The sequence below is a fragment of the Sus scrofa genome, chromosome 5 (assembly GCF_000003025.6).
Source record: "Sus scrofa isolate TJ Tabasco breed Duroc chromosome 5, Sscrofa11.1, whole genome shotgun sequence".
Classification (NCBI taxonomy): Eukaryota; Metazoa; Chordata; class Mammalia; order Artiodactyla; family Suidae; genus Sus; species Sus scrofa.
In genome coordinates this window covers 92759018-92775950 of record NC_010447.5, presented here as the reverse complement: position 1 = coordinate 92775950, position 16933 = coordinate 92759018, and the positions used below count along the sequence as shown (strand labels likewise).

Below are 16933 nucleotides of genomic sequence, written 5' to 3'. Positions count from 1 at the left end.
TTCCTGAACTTTTAAGATGCTTTCTTCGAAGGCAGCCATGGCCTCCAAAGCTTATCTCCACTGTCTCGTCCTCTTCCCACAACAGCATCTCCTCCTTTCTCACATTATCAGCATCATACACTCTCACAACAGAGCCCTCGCCAGTGGTGATGGAGCAGCAATACACTCCTCGTGGAGAAAAGGTTATCAATTCCTTCATTCCAGGAAGTCCTCCCTGGGCATGCATCTTCTAACTATAGAGAGGCTTCCTTACTGTTTCTAATCTGCATGATGAGCACAGGGCAGTTTTTTTTTTTTTTTTCTTTATTTAGAGACAAATTTCTGCATCCTGAAATTTGAAGCAGAACTGCAGAACTTTATCATTTAACTGACATCAGACACTTATTTCCTTCTCATTAATCTTAAACTCTGAAGGATTTACCGAAGTCTCATATCCCTTGATCTGACACTCTAAGAGTTAGGAAGAGCCGCGAAGACTACAGCTGGGAGATAAGATGTAGATTAAAAGAACCACTAACTCACAATGGCATTAGAAAACCGTAAGTGTTGAATTCAATTTGGATGAGGTTCAAAGCACCAAGTAAAGTGGGAGGTAGAGGCTGTAAATAGTTTTTAGTGCCCTGGAACTCAGCTTTTCCCCTTGGAGCAGCAACAGAGGAATCACATTGCTAAAGATTGGGTAATTTGTTAGCCACTCTCTCTTTCTTCATGAACCACTAAGTTTCTGCCGCTTTATTCACAGAGGCCATGTGTCTAGCTGTTAGGAGTGCATCCTTGGGACTGCATCCTGAATTTGAATCCCTATATCTGTGCAGTATCTCAGGCAGGAACTTAATATTCTTGAGCCTCACATTATTTATCTTTAAACAGAGATCACAGCACCTGTCTCAGCTGGTGCAGAGATGTTTTAATAGACAATGTTTGTAGAGTTCTGAGAACACTGCCTCTCACACATGTTTAGTTATCATTTTCTAATGAGAATTATGCCTTTATAAGGGGTCTTGTCAATTATATTTATTTCCCCAGGGTTGTGAGGGGACTAATAATACTAAACCCTTATGAAGATTTTCCATGTGCCAGGCACAGTCCTAAGCACTTACATACATAATCCCATCTCAGAGATGAGGAAACTGAGGCACGCAGAGGCTAAGCAAACTTGCCTAAGGAGATGAAACTTCAAACCTGACTGTGGAGCCCAAGCTCTTCACCACTGCAGTGAGGGAAATGCTGGAAGGGCATTTTAAATAAGAAGGACTAACATTTTGAGCTGGCCTCATTGTTCTCATTATGCCTGCTTCCTCCTCGTAAACATACTGAGCTCCAGGTAGCTGGATGTGAGCTGTGCAGATCATCTCGGCCACGGGCTCAGGTTAGGATTATGTACAAGCTGCGCACTGGGGATTTTGCAGACCAGTGTGCTCCCCGAATGGTAAATACCAGAGCCAAAGCCAGGCAATTGTTGGGCTGTGTCATTAGCTTGGAAGGCTCAGGGGTGGGAGGATGCAGGTCCACAGCAGAGCACAGAGGCAGAGGTGGACAGAGGAGCCTGGAGCAAGAAGGCAATGCCTTCATTTATTCTCTAGTGGCATTGGCAGTGAGCAGAGAGAAACCTGGGACAAACAGAGATTTGGCATGAAAAAAATATTCCTAAATCTGTACAAGACAAAACATGGCCATAAACTTTCTTATATTTTTGAGTCATAGTACTACACTGGGACTAAGGCAAAATCAATCAATCAATCACTGTTTCCTAATATCCACAAAGACCAAATGCAAAAAACAATGAAAAAAGACTTGTGCACAAAGATTCTCTTTATAGATTATTCAGCAAAATAGTGAAAAAAAGGAAACTGCCTAGAAGTTAAACAACAGCGGAAATGACCAGTAGGAGAGGTACCACCTGGTTTCATACATACGGTCATAAAAGTGATAATTACAAAGACTGTGGCATGGCAGAGAAGCAGGCTTGAAAATACTTTAAGCGAAACTCTCTTTAGTTCCATGGAGGCTGAGAGAGGTGAGGAAGCCTTAGAAGAAAAGTTTGAAGCTAGCAGAGGTTGGTTTATGAGGTTTCCAAAATGAAGCCATCTTCATAACATCAAAACGCAAGGTGAAGCAACAAGTGCTGTAGAAGCTACAGAGAGTTATCCAGAAGATCTAGCTAAGATCTTTAATAAAGGTGGCTACACTAAACCACAGATAAAACAGGCTTCTAAAAGAATAGGATGCCATCCATGACTTTCATAGCTAGAGAGGAGAAGTCAGTGCTTGGCTTCAAAGCTTTAAAGTACAGGCTGACTTTTGTACAGCTAGTGAATTTACGTTGAAGCCAATGCTCATTTATCACTTCAAAAACCGGGGGTCCTTAAGAATCATGCTAAATCTACTCAGCCTGTGCTCTATAAATGGAAGAAGGAAGTCTGGATGACAGCACATCTGTTTGCAACACGGTTGACTGAATATTTTAAATCCCTCTGTTGAGACTTACTGCTCAGAAAAAAAGCTTCCTTTCAAAATATTACTGCTCACTGACAAATGCACCTGGCCACCCAAGAACTCTGATGGAGATACACAATGAGATTAATGTTGTTTTCATGTCTGACAACACAACATCCATTCTGCAGCCTATCAATCAAGGAATAATTTTGACTTTCAAGACTTATTTAAGAAATAAATTTCATAAGGCTATAATCTGCCAGAGAGAGTGATTCTTCTGCTGAATCTTGGCAAAGTCAATCAAAAACCTTCTCTAAAAGATTCACTGTTCTTTCCCATATCCTATTCTATTCACCTATCACCATCCTCTTCTAGATGCCACTAAGAATACTCGAGATTCATGGGGAAAGGTCAAAATATCAACATTGCCAACTGTTTGAAAGAAGTTGATTCTAACCCTCAAAAATGACTGAGTAGTTCAAGACTTCAGTGGAGGAAGAAACTTCAGATGTGGTGGAAACAGCAAGAGAGCTAGAATTACAAGTAAGGCCTGAAGATGCAACTGAATTGCAGCCATCTCATGAGAGAATTTTATCAGATGAGGAATTGTTTCTTATGGATGAGCAAAGAAAGTGTTTTCTTGAGATGGAATCTGCTCCTGATGAACATGCTGTGGAGATTGTTGAAATGACAGCAAAGAATTTAGAATATGACATAAACTTAGTTGATGAAGCAGCAGCAGGGTTTGAATGGATAAACTCTAAATATGAAAGAAATTCTACTGCAGTAAAATGTTATCAATAATATTGCATGCTACCGAGAAATTGTTTGTGAAAGGAAGAGTCAATCAATGTGACAAACAACATTTGTTATTATATTTTAAGAACTGATCACAACCTCCCCAACCTTGAGCAACCACCGCCCTGATCAGTCAGCAGTCATCAGCACTGAGGCAAGACCTTCCACCAACAAAGAGATTATGACTAACTGAAGGTTTAGATGGTTAGAATTTTTCAGCAGTAAAGTATTTTTAAATTAAGATATGTACATTGATTTTTAGATATAATGCTATTGCATACTTAAGAGACTCTGGGATGGTGTAAATGTAACTTTTATGGGCATTGGGAAACCAAAAAATCGGTGTGACTTGCTTTATTATGATATTCGCTTTATTGCCGTGGTCTGGAACTGAACCTGCAATATCTCTAAGGTGTGCCTGTGTAAAACAGGGAGGTGTTAGGAAGAATTCCAACTGGAATGCAAAACAAGTATAGAGGCCTAAGGGTGAAAGAGAATGTGGAGTGTAGGATATGGCAAACTCAATATGTTCCAAACTGAACTCTTAACGAGATCCTTCCTACTTGCTAGGGAAAGACACTGATATTCATCTGGTCACCTAAGGTGCAAATCTGGGAAGCATCTTAGATACTTCCATTGCATATCTACATTCAAACAGATACCTAATGGTGACTGTACTCTGAACCTTCCTGGAAGTCAGTCTTTTTGTCTCTTTGCTCACTGCTGTTGCCCTCGGTCAGGCCATATCAACTCTTGTCCACATGTACTTTTTCTCTGCCACCAGCACCCCTCAGTTCTTACCCGGTCTTCCAAATGTTGCTAGCTGAGACTTTCCAAGTAGAAATCTGATGATGTCACTTTATTTCTTGAAGTCCTCAGGTATTCTCTGGACTAGCAGGAGAATGAACAGCTCTTTAGCTAAAGGCCTCATCTGGTGTGACTCTGCCTTCTCTCTCCAGGTATTAAATCTATAACAGGCCTCCATGCTGAGTCATGCCTCGGGGTTTACTCTCACGGCCCCCTGTCCCTGGAATGTAATCCCCATACTCTTCCATGTTTTCCTTCACCCCTCACACTTGATCAGTAGTTTGTCTGGTTATGGGATTCCAGGTGGGACATTTCCCCCTCAAAACTTTGAATCTATCACTCTAAAAATCTCCCGTTTAGAGATACAGTTGAAAAGTCTAATGCCATTTTGACTTCTGATTCTTTGTTTATGACCTGATTTTTTTTTTTTTTTTCTTTTCTTTTTTGTCTTCTTTATGACTACGCCTGCAGCATGTGGAGTTTCCAGGTTAGGGGTTGAATCAGAACTGTAGCCTCCATCCTAGGCCACAGCCATAGCAACACCACATCCAAGTCGCATCTACAACCTATGCCACAGCTTGAGCAAAGCCAGGCAGTGAACCTGCATCTTCTATACTAGTTGGGTTCTTAACCCACTGAGCCACAATAGGAACTCCATTCTTCTTCTTCTTCTTCTTTTTTTTTTTTTTCTTTATTTGAAAGCTTTTAAGGTCTTTATCCCCTGGTGAGCCAAATATCACAGTGATATATTCTTGTGTGGGTCTTTTTTCACTCCTTTTACTGGAGACAAACGATGGAGTCTTTCAGTCAAAAAACACATTTCCTTCAGATGTGAAGGATTTTCTTTTAAGGTTTCTTTTCTAATTTCTTCCCTATCAATTTTTTTTTTTCTTGAACTCCTACTCTTTGTATGTCTGCGTCCCTGGATTACTATCCTAATCTTGTCCCAAGTTTCCCATTTCCCTACTCTTTGGTATTTATTTTAATTACTAGGTGTACCTTTTAAACATCTATCGACTTTAAATTTTTTTAAATTATGTTTTTAAATTCTAAGAGTTGTTTATAACTCTCTAAATGCTTTACGAAAAAAGAAATCCATCTGCTTTTAATTTATGGATAGAGTATCTATCTGAGAATATCAAGGACAGTTTTACTTCTACTTTAGTTTTTCCTCAAATTCCCCATACCATCTCTGTGTCCCCCAGGTCCTTTTTTTGGTTTGTCTTTTTTGGTTTCTCTGTTTCATGTCAGAGATTTTGTGCCTTGAGTATATATTCCTATCTTAGAGTGAGGTACTATAAAGAACTGGTTAGAGGCTCTGTGATTGTGTTTGTTGGTGTGTGTGTGTGTGTTTTAGGGGGAGGGTTGTAATTGTTAAATGGGGAGCCTTGCTGCAGAAATGACTGGACTTGTCCAATTTTTTTCTCTTTTCAGAGAGGCATACTGCATTCTTACATTCTGGAGATAAAAGAAGATATCCTGGCTGCCAGCAAAGTGGGAGGTGATAAAAGGAAGGGGGTTAGAGAATCTCATCTTTCCTAATATGAAATTCCCATGGATTCCCTTGGGCTTTTCATGATGACTCATTCTCACTGTCAGTGTGCTGATTCCTGAGTGGTAACTGATACTTCCTTTCCTAAGCTTTTCTAGGGTTTGACCTACTCATTACTATTCTTCTCAATAAGCACTTGTATTTACACTTTTCTTTGATCTGCAGTGTCAGCTAGCTCATAGGTATTCTCTCTCCATTTTCCCAAATTTTACTGATAAGGCTTATCAACTATTGTCTTCACTTCCTTTCTCTTGTCCTTGTGTGTGTGTGATTTATTTTGATTTTAATGCAAAAAAAAAAAAAATCCTTAATGTCATTCTGAATGGGTTTGGGTGGTAAGGGCAATAACTGTGTGTATTCAATTTACAATGTTGCATCAAGTCTTTACTGACCTCTGATGTAGGCCATGGTCAAGTCCTATGCAGGTCTGATGATATAGTTAGAAGGAGAGAATTTCTTGTATGGTAAATGGGTGGACTCATACAGGATGAAACAATCCCTTCTGCAGCTTAAAAGTCTGAATATTTGAGAACCCAAGGTTTTGGTTCTGACCCTGAAGTTTCTTCTTACTAACACAGTGAACTTTAGAACTTCTTAAGAAATAAGTAATGTATCTGAAGCAGCCTCCACTCATCCGTACTCTTGATTTTGTGCATATCATTACATTGCTAGTCTGCAGTTCTGAAGTTCCCAACTAAAGGGAAATAACCTGAAACTAAGTCTTCAGTATCTCCATTATAAGCTTCTTGTCTCTGACCTAACTTAATCTCTCATTCCTAGGAAAAAGAATTGGCTGTTATATTTTTTTGTTCCTTTTCAGTCTTGGTATGTTCTGCTCCAAAACTTGTAATATTTATCAGATTTATTAATTTCCATATATTACCTTTGTTCAACAGAGTGTTATCTCCTTGAAGGCAGGACTAAATCATATTCAATATTATTCCCAGTGACATCCTTGGCATATATTAGATGGCACTATTTATTTAATGAATGTATGCAGAGATTAATGACATGTCAGATGAAATACATAAAATTAGCTCAGTTGTTCTGATCACCACAAAGACTTAGAGAAAAGTCAATATTTATGGTTCTTATTAGAAGAGCAAGTAAACTTCAAAGATTAAACAGCCTTATTTAATTCCTTTCATTAAGAATTAAAGTCCCCATTTCTGTTTTTCGGCAGCATATTGTTTTTATATCTGTATTAAAATTTACTTTATTTTACTTGGTTTTACAGTTGGCTATTCATCTGCTTTTATAAGATTATAAGTGACTCAAGGGCAGAGGTTGTACCAATCGTCTCTGCCTTTGAATAGTGCAAAGAACAATGAACAGATACAATGAATTTAATTCACGTTTGCAGCATTAAATTGAACTGCCCTGAATTTGTCACATATGCAGAAGGAGAATATGTGCTGATTAGGGTGTGAGCTTTCAGTGACTAAGGGAAGAAAATCAGCAAAGGTTTGCTGTTTACTCTGAGTCACTTTACTATGGGAATTGACTGACTAAGGCTTTAACTTATTGAGCAGACTCATACTATACCCCACGCTATTCCTTCCCTTATCTCTCACAAAGAATCTTCTTGATGCCTTCAAATAAGAAAGGTTCGACACATAAGTCAGTGCTATATCAATATAACCAATAAAATTAATAGATGGGACCACCCTGAAGTAGTCAATAATGTGAATAATTTCATGATTATTATCCTAGTATATATTTTTGGATTTACACAGAATTAATTTTAGTTATTTTAAGGCAACACCATGGGAAAATGCCATTTTTCCTCCCATTTTCTTCTTCAAAGAAAGGAGCACATTGTGTACAACTACTGGTGCTGATTCCTTGAAAATGCTGAATACCAAGGAAAATGGATTGACTTAAGAGTGAACTGACTGATCATCTGCAATGATCAGTCTGTGCATCCAGAAACTCAGCCAAATGGGTGGATGATTCACCTCTCAAGTATAGAGTAGCCCACTCTGTGCGGCATAAACACAGAGCCTAGTGACCCAGACAGTTGTTCTGCAGCAGTGTTATTAAGTTCCTTCAAACATTTAGAAAGTGTATTTACTTTAATCACTGTAATCATAATAGAAATGTGTGTAGGTGCTTAAAATATACAAATGCCACCTATATGATAACGAGTTACTGAGCAGTGAAAATGGTTCCCCAAACTGCAAATAGCCAGGATAACAAATAAATCTCATGTTGAAAATCTGCATTATTTTATACCAAGGAGCAATTTAATGGTGACAGTAAAAAAATTAAATTTTAAATATAGGGCCTAAGGTTTAATCAGATTACTGAGAATAGTTAATAGCACAATCTTTAATGTGTGTGTGATAAATATAAATATAAAATTTTGGATCAGGGTATGAGCTGGTCAGAAAAAACATGAAATAGGAACAAATATTAATAGTCTGAGGATAGTTCATAAACTGAATACTTACATTTAAAGGCTTCTGGAAGTTGTAATGACTAAAGATTTAGGGCAATCCAGGTCAAGAATCTGTAGGGAAGTGGGCAAGCCCTTGGACTAGGAATAGAGTAAGTGAGGGCACCATGGTGCTGTGGTCCCAAGGCCGTGAAACTTTCCCTCGGGTGCCAAACCACGCATGTGTACTCTCCCCTCTGAAACCTCTCCTTCCTTCTCAAGGATGTGTGTCCTCCCGTACCTAACCATGGCTTGTTAAGTGGTGCACACTGCCTGGATCTTCCCCTGACTTCTTGAACTTGCTCCCCTTGGTTGTGTTTTCAATGTCTGCTTGGTACCTGACCCAAATCATAATTACTTGCTTTATTTGGTGGGTTTACTTTGGCTTATATTTTCAACCTGTGACATCTTTAGTGACTCAAGGGGAAAGATTCATTCCTTCCCTGGATGGTCCAAAGATGGCAGAATTTTTTATTTTGTCATTGAGGATAAAGGAATAATTTGAATAAATATGGAATAAGGACAGAGTTGTATTATTTGCAGAAAATTTAGCCAGAAAAAATGAAATACTTCTTTTTTTTTTTTTTTTTTGTATTTTTAGGGCCACACCCATGGCATATGGAAGTTCCCAGGCTAGGGGTTGAATTGGAGCTGTAGCTGCTGGCCTACACCACAGGCACATCAGATCCAAGGTGCATCTGTGACCTATACCACCGCTCACTGCAACACCAGATCCTTAACCCACTGAACGAGGCTGAGGATGGAACACATGTCCTCATGGATATTGGTTGGGTTTGTTACTGCTGAGCCACAACAGGAACTCGACAATACTTTCTTTTTGAGTCATTTAAATTTTCAGTTATATAGAATTAAGAACATATTTTTGACTTCTTCTAGGACTTTCACTGTTGAGCTGTGAAAATTGATGGAAATAAGGTTGTTTGATCACTTTCAGTTTCCTAATAGTGAAAAACAACAGAATATTTTGCCTTCATCTTCCTGACACTTCCCAGGAGGGGCCCCCTTTTTGCTTTTCCTGATGCTTCACGTGCTTCTTTCGCTCTCCTCCCTGTCTCTTTCAGGATCCTTCTGCTCTCCCAGTCTGGTCATCTTTCACGGTTCCATTCTCCGTTCTTTCTCTTTAGTTTGTTACCCTTTGCTCTCCTTATCCACTCTTTTAGCTTCTACCAACACCTCACTAGTGATGGCTCAGATTTATGTTTCCAAGTCTTTCATGATTCCAGGCACTTTTTTCACTGTCTGCTAAATATCCTTATGTCTACATCCAGCTATATTTAAAATTCAGCATTTCTTTGCACATTCAACATTGTCTCACCAAAAGAGTCACTATCTTTTTCAGTCTTCTTTGACCATACTCTCTCTTCCAGCCCTTCTATCTAATTAGCTTCTACTAATTTTCTTCTCCACAGTAATTCCTGTATATCATCTGATTTTTAAAATCATCATCGTCCTCATTGACTGTGTGGTTACTAGTAGTCCAGTTCATAGAGGACAGACATGATAAAGGCTTGCTTCTTCACCATTATTTATCACCTTCATTGCTGTTTACCTGGATTGTTCTAGTAGAATTCTAACTGACCCTCTTGCTACTATTCTTTTGCTCCTCTAATTTACTATATGTAGTAAATATATATAGTATATAGAGCTGCCAGATTACTCTTAATGCACAGGTCTGACCAGTTGCTATTATCTAATTATATCCAAACTAGGCAAGGCTCTAACCAAATGTGATACTATCTTTCATCTGAAATTCCAAAATAATTTTAAAATAAATTTCTAAGGGCAATTAAAAAAATTTCTTTTTTTTTTTTTATATAGATGATGATAAATAGAACGAGTGGACCATATCTTACAACTAGAGCCAAATTTCTCATGCTCGCAGTTGGCAAAACCAGTTAACTCCCCTTCTGGAATTAAACCTTAACGAGGCTTATTTCTTTCTGGGCCTACCATGGATATCATTTACACTGGGTAAGAATGCAATTTGTTAATTACTTACTGGACTCAAGTATTTTAACAGTCTAGAGAATCAGTTTTTATTCAGATGGTGTTACTTTCCCAGAGTTACTAATAATAAAAACAATAGTAATATGTGATTAAATCAAACACATTCCATCATTGAGCTTTTGGTAGAAAAACTTGTTTTGCTAAGTTTTTCCCCCTTATGCGTATTGTAAAAATTCTAATATAGACATGTAGAAAGTAAAATGTGAAAGTTTCTTTTCTTCAGTCTTAGAGCCTATAGTTGATAATTGGACTTATATTTGTTAACTTTTTTTTAAACTATGTATATACAAGCCTTTGAAATAAATGAGCATTTATATTATTTCTGCTCCAGAACTAGGAACATCCTAGTAAATACACTGTACTCTGCCCAGATGCCCTTGGAATCTGTTTACATTTCGGCCATCCTCATACCTTTGTGTGTCTACTGGAGGCTGCCCCTGGGATAGTGGAGGAACTTTGTGTTACACAGTGGAATGCAAGTGCTTGGGAGTTGATGACCTACTAGATCAAGCTGTAGCCAATGATGGGTGAATGAATAATTTACTTCCGGAGCTCCTTCTGGGATCTGACTGAGGCTGAGACTGCCTAAAATCTTACCCCATTTGACTTCCCCTTCCAGGGCCTGCTTGCTATACTTCATATAAGATTCTGCTGGAGCCCTTCCTAGCTGTGTAATTTTCATGTAAATCCTTGTCTCAGGACCCTTGCTGAGAACCCAGCCTAGAACAATCAGATATGTCAAACCAACCTTTCTGCTTTGTCAATCATGACCGTTAAGCACTTAAATCTTTCCTAGGCTCTCTGCTAATATCTTCATGTACTTTATGTACTCACTTTCAAATGTGAGAAAAATGTTACTGACCTAGCACCACTTTCTTTTGTTTTTAGAAAAGCAGTGATAAAATTGCAAATGTGCATCAGCGTTCGCTCTCACACATTAACCGAATATGGAGCCAGGAACAGCAGTAAAGTAAACAAAGAATTGAACAAAACTGACTTGTGTGGGGGAGCATTTGTGATTCTGTCTCAACGTGTTTCTCTAAGCAGATGATCTCAGGCCTCACGTGGGGCCAATGAAATTTCATGATCAGAAATGGGGTGACAGACTTCTTAAGACCCTTAACCTTTAAAAGAGATTTTAAATTATGATAATTAAGACAGCATCAAATATAATGTACAGTCTTGCGACTATTTTGTTCTGTTTTACGAAAGAAACAACTAAACAAACAAAACCACTTCTTGTTGTCAAGGTCCTTCGACTGCTTGCAATCCAGGAGGGGGAAAGTTTATAAAATAAGGCAGCTAAAATAACACCGCATGAGAGTCTGTAATCAGATTCACATGGTCCCTGTTGCAGACATTTAGAGAAGTACATAACTATTCTGTGGAGAAGTTATCAGGAAAAGCCTTACTAAAAATTGATATTGGTATTGAGTCTTGAAAGTCGTAGCACTGATGCGATGCAAGGTCAAGATTCCCAAGTTGGAGTTCATGGATAAGTGCAGAATGAGCATGCTTGGTGTGCACTGAGAAGAGAAGGAAACATTAAGGGGAGCTCTTTGGCTAAAGCCAAAGATACAGATTCAGGAAGCGTGTCTAATGGGGTTTTATGTAGTTGGAATGGCAAGGTGAAGTCAGATAATGGAAAATCTCAAATGCTGGGCTGAGGAGTTCGGACTTGATTAGAAAGGCCACAACGAAACAGTATAATTTTTTCAGCAAGTACATGGCATGATATTAGAGGTTTTATAAAGATTAACTTAGCTTTGGTATATCAGAGAGTTTATTGTAGGGTTTAGTATAGCAAAAAAAGTTTATTACTGAAAATTGGATGGAAAGTGCAATTCCATATGAAGAAATGACAAGGTAGGGATAAACACGAGAGACCAACAAAAGAAAGAGATGCCAGAATTTGATAATTGATTATTGGGCGTAGAGTAGAGAAAAGAGTAGAAGAGGAGTCTAAGGTTTAAGTTTTTGAGTACTTTGGAAAATATGGTGGGGGAGAATGGAGCTGCACATAAAGAAAGCTTATTCAGATGGGAATGTGCCTTAATCTGATTTTTAGATATCTGGGTTTAAAGCAGAATGTTCTGGTAGAAATGTCCTGTTGGCATTTTATTTCCTGGAAATCAATACTGAACTCAAGCTTGACTGAAAAATTAGTATCGAAGATACAAAATTTATGTTAAGGTAGAGATGAGAATTTAAGCTTTGGATAGAAGGGGATACATTCCTAAGAATAGGAAGACAGAGAGAAAATGGCTGAAGATGGAAATGGAGCCCTATTAACAGCCCACTTGAGTTACGCTTAGAGATACCATTACATCTGAATAGTCTTTGGAGGTTACAGGTGACTTCAGCAAAAGACATAGCCTATTTTGTTAGTTTAACACTACAGGGCAGAATTGGCTCATTCCTCCTTTGGGGAATATGGGGGGAAGACAGGTGGCACATCACTATTTACTCCTTCTCACCACCTCATCGTCATTCTCTGTTCTCTGCACAGTTGGATCTGGAATGAGTTCTCCTTGTAGTCACATGTCAGGAATTGAGATCCTTCTGTCTTGGGGTAGCATGTGACTTCAGTGGACAAACTCACCATCTTTTGTTTTTTGCTTTTTTTAAAAAAATCTGATGACTAAAGATTAGCACCCATGCTTCTGCTTCACAGAGACCTAGTGAGGACGAATGAGAAAAACTCAGGAGGCCCAGGGGATGCCTATCTATGGATAGTTCACAGTACACTTAGGCAGCTTACTGTCTTAGTTCCAGTAAAAACAGCCTGTTGGGGAAAGGTTAAAGTCTATGGAATCTGGTTTTAATACAGCATGACTCGATGTTGCAAAGGAATATGATTTTGAAAGCATCTCTAAGACCCAGATGTTTTATGAATATGGTGATGATAATAAAGCCAATAATTATAAATAAAAATTTTATGTTGAAAATGTGTCTCCCTGATGATACAACTGTTCCTATGCTATCCCTCTAAATTTTAATTAGAACATGCTGCTTCTTTAAATTGGATAGAGCCAGTAGTCTGCTAAGACAACATACATCGAAACTGTCTTCATTTCATACTTTCTTGGTTACAACAACTGTGTCATTGGCTTTCTTCTCTTCTTGTTCTGAATGAGACTGATTTTCAAGAGAGAAATTTCCCAGGTAGCTCTTGGACCCAGAGAGAAACTGGCAACTGATAAGACTCCTGTTGCAACTTCCGTTGTGATTTCAGTACAACCCTTTGAGAAAGGTTTTTGCATATGTGAGAATACAGTGACCCACAGGGAAATTTCAAAAAAAATTAAAGCACTCTGATTTAACAAAGCCTTTTCAATCCTGTAATCAGTGGCTATTTAAAAAGAACAAGTGCACAATTTAGATTGTCACTCAAGGACTAAAATACCACAGAGGTGATTTTAGATCTGCAACATCTCTCCATAAATTATATGTATAACTTCAAAAAATCTGATGCAGAATGTTCTTTGTTTTATTTCTGTAGAGCAAGAACTTAATAAATTAAGAATTACAGTAGTTAATAAGGTATGAAAAAACAGCATAAAGAAAAATATCTATGTTTCGGCTTTTTCATTCAAATATTCTCTATTGACAAAAATACCTTTGGTTAAGAAGGCAGCAGGAAGGGAAAGTAGAGAGACTCTGAGCTTGAAAGTTAGTTCTATATTCCCACTTGGCCACTTTCTGGCTTTTTTGGCCCTGAATACAATATTTAATCTTATTTTGATTCTTTTTACTTCTTGATCTGTAAAACGAGGAATAAAAATGACTACTAAACAAGATTTGCGCAGACTACTAAATGTGCTTGGTATATAGTAGGTGCGTAAAAAGGAAGTTATTCCTTTGCTTGGATATATGAAAGTTCATAAGATACTGTTGTGATTTTTTTATCTTAATAACTTCCTATTGTAGAAGCTCAGCTAGTGAAACCATACAAGGATAAACGAGCTAAATAACAAATCAATGTTTGTTTTGTTTGAATAGCTGTAGCGTCACACAGCAAATACATTTTTAGGGATTTTTGGTGAGCTGATCTCTAAAAAAGAAAATGGAGAAATACGAACTGCTTAAAGGTCTCACTGTATGTGGCTACTGAGTTTCCAAGCTGGATGCTGAGTTATCTAAGTTATCATAGGAAACATTCTGACATTCAGGATTTTTGTAAGAGCCACACAAACCCTTGGTCAACTTAGAGGTGGATACGTGACCATACTGAACACACTTAACAGTTTTCTTACCTCTCATCCTCTCAAACTAACTGCAGTTTCTGCTCAGAAAAGAATATTTCTCTTCGCAACTCTTCCTTTCTGTCATTATTTAGGTCCGGATGCTTTGTTACAAATGAACTAATTGATCTTTACCTCTTTGGACCTAAATTGCCTCCGTGGTATTAGATCAGTGGCTCTCAAATGCTAGTCCTGGGACTCAGACTTCTTTAGGCTCACCTAGCATCTATGTCCAGAATACACATTCCTGAACTTCACCTCAGACTTCCGAATCTCTGAGGGTGAGATCAGGAGTCAGTAGTTAACAAGCTCCGCAGTGATTCTATGTGTAGCTGGATTTAGCAACTAGTACAGTTCTTCCCTGTCTTTCCTACTTGCTGATTCTAAGTCCATCCAACTCTTGACTTTCCAACCAGGCTTTTCAGTATGATGGCTGCGTTTAGTCTTTGCTCCTCTGAGGAGGATGGGAGGCTTGAGAGACCTCTTCCAGGCGTTGTTCAAGACAGTCTGGGCCCCAGGAGACCATTTTGCGAATCAAGCTGGCGCTGAATTCTCTCTTTGGGTGGCCTCCAACTTTTTCATATATCAATTTTTCCTCAGTTCTTGAGAGACAAATTAGCTTTAAAGAATTATGGCCTGAGGTTTTCCTGAATACGTAAGTATTGACAGTGTATGGAAGTCTTCACGCTGATTGCATCAGTTCTGTTAATGAGACAGGAACGTTACTCGATTTAACCCTTGTTCCAGTTATATATACTCGTGAAAAACTGCTTTTCAATTGCCTTTGGTTGGAAATGAAAGTGTTTATTTGGGGAACAGCTTCTGCTTTATGAACCTTTAATATGCTATGGTATTAATTTTTTCAGTTCTCAACATGAAAGGAACACGGATACATTGTAGACTATTGAGAAAGTATAGAAAATTATAAAGAGAAAGACTGAAATTACCTATAATCCTACCATTCAGAAACAATACTTAAGACTTTGATGCGATTTTTCCACTTGTATATGCACACAAATGTATGCAAAAATAAATACTTGGGACATTTGACAAATATGTAATTTTAACCCTTCTCTCCCTGATTAGTTTTCTGTTGAACATTTCCTCATATCATTTTATGTTCTTCAAAAACAAACATAATTTAATGGTTATATACTACTTCCACAATATGAATAGATTACAGTTTATGCAGTCACCTCATTTTTTATGTGTAGAGTGTTTCCAACTTACTGTTTTTGTTTGTTTGTTTTTTGATTTTTTAGGGCTGTACCCTCAGCATATGGAAGTTCCCAGGCTAGGGACTGAATCGGAGCTGTAGTTGCAGGCCTCCATGACAGCCATAGCAATGTGGGATCTGAGCCATGTCTGCAACCTACACCACAGCTCACGGTAATGCCAGATCCTTTAACCCACTGAGCGAGGCCAGGGATCTAACCTTACCCTCACGGGTACTTGTCAGGTTTGTTACTGCTGAGTCACAACGGGAAGCTCACTAACTGACTGTTTTTATAATTATTTTATGAGCATTTTTAGAAATACTTATTTGAACTTCTTACTATTCCCTTAGTATTTTCCTCTAGACAAAACTTAGTAAAACAGTCTGAATTTTTAAAGGTTCTTGATGTATATTAAAACTATTTTTCAGAAAAATTTAAAAATCAACACCAGGACTGTATGAAGAGTGTCCATTTTAAATAATATCCTTAAATAGAGTTCTTGTCATTAAAATTGTTTCTCTCATTGAAATCCTTATTGTTTTAGTTTGCTTTTTTCTTTAAATATTAGAGAATTTGAATGTTTTCCATAGGTTTTTTTTTTTTTTGAGCCACTTATTTTTCTTACATGATAAATTGTCTTATGTTTTTTTCCTTTCTTTTTTTATTGGAATGTTAATACTTTTCCTAAATAATTTCTCCATATTAATTATATTGACTTTCAGTGCCTTATTGTTTGCAAATATTTTCTGGTCGGTTGGTAGATTTTTAATCTATTTGTGACGATGACACAATTTTTAATGGTGTTAATAATGATGCGTTACCATACTATAAATGAAGCCTTATCCATGGTAAAAATCTAGGTGGAAAATCTAGATTCAGTGCAGAGAAGAGAGAGTGCAGATTTTTGCTACATTTAAGAAATGCCTGTGTGATGCACATGGCCTGGATTTTTACAAAGATGCATCACGGACTCTTCATGGCCTGTCTTACCTCCTCCTCCCCATCTGTCTGGATGAGGAGATCAAGGTGGAGTCAGGCCATGCCATATCTTTACATGTCAAATATTATTTTGTGTTTCACTTTCCAGAGAACAAAAAAAGAGACATTATGTCCCTCCTCTGATTATGAATCTAATAAAACTTCTGATTCTTGGGTGCCTTCACAGACCCACTGGATCAGAATCTCTGGAGCCAGAGCTTGAAATCTGCATTTTGACAATTTTCACTGGTGATTTGTAAACATTCCAGAGTTTTAAAACTGTTGGAGTGAGGGAGTTCAGATGATCAATGGTGAATTTTCTCTCATGCTAATAACTTCTTCAACTTTCTTCCCCTCAGTGATCAGGTACTCAGTTTGCATTATATTAGATTTACTCATATGTTGGTTTACAAAAATTTTTATGTATGTGCCAGAA

General features: G+C 37.9%; 1 long non-coding RNA gene across 7 annotated transcripts in view; it reads left to right on the top strand.

The window, feature by feature from the left end:
- LOC106507542 overlaps positions 1-15538 on the top strand; it is a 66798-nt gene extending 51260 nt beyond the window's left edge. For 5 of the 7 annotated variants that reach the window (XR_002344267.1, XR_001303590.2, XR_002344269.1 and 2 more), the window contains 3 exons: positions 5476-5542; positions 9870-10022; positions 10947-15537. This is a non-coding gene — a long non-coding RNA (uncharacterized LOC106507542). Of the gene's footprint in view, positions 1-5475; positions 5543-9869; positions 10023-10389 lie in introns of all 7 variants that reach the window. The other 2 variants (XR_002344266.1, XR_002344268.1) reach the window with 2 other exon arrangements.